General features: G+C 37.9%; 1 non-coding gene across 1 annotated transcript; it reads left to right on the top strand.

Annotated features, from left to right (window-relative positions):
* Positions 1-267: 267 nt before the first annotated feature.
* LOC113461649 (small nucleolar RNA R71) lies at positions 268-373 on the top strand. The gene has a single exon (XR_003383946.1). It is a non-coding gene; the product is annotated as a small nucleolar RNA R71 (small nucleolar RNA).
* The last annotated feature ends 1,717 nt before the right edge of the window (positions 374-2,090 follow it).

Consider the following 2,090-nt stretch of genomic DNA (forward strand, 5'->3'; position numbering starts at 1 on the left):
ATCTTATGGGACAGTGCATCTACCTTGCTAGACAGGTCCATAGAATGACTTATTTCACAAATGGTCCCTTTTCTTTGAGAATTCGGGGGTGCTTGATGAGAACAGGAAGCATGATGGAGGGAGTTTTCATTAAGATTTTCAAATAATTGCCATGCTTCATGCTCATTTCGAAGCATGAAAGTCCCCCCCCCGCATGCAGCATCAATCATTTGACAGTTTCGTTCAGTTAATCCGTCATAGAAGCATTGCACTAGCTGCTATTTAGGTATTTGATGATGTGGGCATTTTCGGATTAGGTCCCGAAATCTCTCTCAAGTTTCATGAAATTCTTCTCCCTCAGTTTGGGAGAAGCTCGTGATGGCATGTCTAAACTAGTTCGTTCTTCCTATGAAAAAGTATTTTTTTAGGAATTCTTATTGCATTTGATCCCAGGAACGAATCGAATCAGCTTCTAAAGAATTCAGCCATTGCTTAGCTCTGTCTTTAAGGGAGAAAGGGAATAATCTAAGTTTCAGAGCATCATCAGTGAAGTTCTGAATCTTGACAGTGGTGCAAATCTCAAGAAATTCATCTAGGTATTTATATGGTTCTTCGTTGGTGAGCCCATAAAAAGATGGGAGCATTTGGATCACACTAGACTTTATTTCGTATTGTACAGCTGCTACCTCAGGTAATCGAATGCAAGATGGGGAAGTGTAAATGGTAGGAGTAAAGTACTCCCTCAGGAGTTTGGGTTGTTCTTCAGCCATCTCAAGAGGTGGGGGTGATTCTAATGTTCTGATCTCAGCTCGAATATTCCTAAGATTCCGTTCTATTTCAGGGTCAAAGGGTAATAGGTCACGTACTCTAGAACGACTTCCTTGCATACACTAGTACTTGATCAGTCAAGCATGCAATAAAAGAAAAAAAAAACATCAATGCTTGTATTTGCCCTAAAATCACTAGACAGCTCCTAACTGGTTTGAAGAGGGCACCTAAGCCTCCAATCCGGTCTAATGAACCAAGTTGATCAGGTAAGCTCCCAGGTAAGTGGAGCAGTCACGATGCGTTCGCAAAGGTCCCACTTAAAAACCACTTGCCTCGAACAGATGAACTGTCTCCCTTATAGGGACAAAGCTTGCCTAGACATCAACTAAGCCACAGAGCGAAATTGGTGCAACTTTCGGTGATCTTCGTCCTATTGAGCTCGAATGTCCTTAGGAGCCAACGTCTACTTGATTTTAATTAAGCTGACACTATGTGAGATTGAGTTCACCTAAGTTGGGCAAGAGTCCGGTGATGAAATCCGGCTCTTATCTTATTGGGGTGATTGTCCTTACTATGTGCGGATTAATTTGTGTATGTGTATCAAGCATACATTCACACTTTTGCTGAAATTAAAATTAAAACATTCACCACAGAATTTTAAGCTAATAATTAATTTAAACAAAAAAAAGTTTAGAGGTTACCAATAGGAATTTTCCCAGCAATTTTTTTTTTTAAACAAACCTCTAAAGCATTCCTTTTTGATAGCTCAGATCTCCTCTTCGATTCCTGATCAAATAATACCAAAAGGAAAATTAAAAATTAGTAAGAGAGACAAAAAAAAGATAAGAAAAGTAACAAAAATGGAAAATATTTTTATTTTATTTTAGATATATATATATTTGAAAGTTTTTTTTTAAATGAAAAGAAAAACAACTATACTAGCAATTCCCGGCAACGGCACCAAAAATAAACCACGCAATAGCACGTATCCTGTAGGATAGTGATTACGGGTGTCGGTCCACAGGGATTGAAGACAAGTTATTTTTCTTTTAAAAATAAATCACGAAGAAGAATTTGTTAACTTGATTTAACTAAATTAATCTATGAGTACGAATTGAAATTTATCAAAGTAGATAGATCTAGGGTTTGGAATCCACCGCGTAGCATTGCATTAGGGACTGTGTTCTTAATTTTTATCTTTTGGAGAGGCATGCAAATTGGCTACAAGCCTTTTAACATAAAAACATAAAGAGTTTTAGGAAGATCCATCTTCGGTATAGCATGAAGTGTCTACCTAAGTATGCTAATCTAGGGTGCAGCACACCTCATCTTCATAGGCATGG

Source organism: Phoenix dactylifera, chromosome 7, assembly GCF_051530095.1.
Source record: "Phoenix dactylifera cultivar Ajwa chromosome 7, Ajwa_hap1_PhDact_Kaust_v1.1, whole genome shotgun sequence".
Lineage (NCBI taxonomy): Eukaryota > Viridiplantae > Streptophyta > Magnoliopsida > Arecales > Arecaceae > Phoenix > Phoenix dactylifera.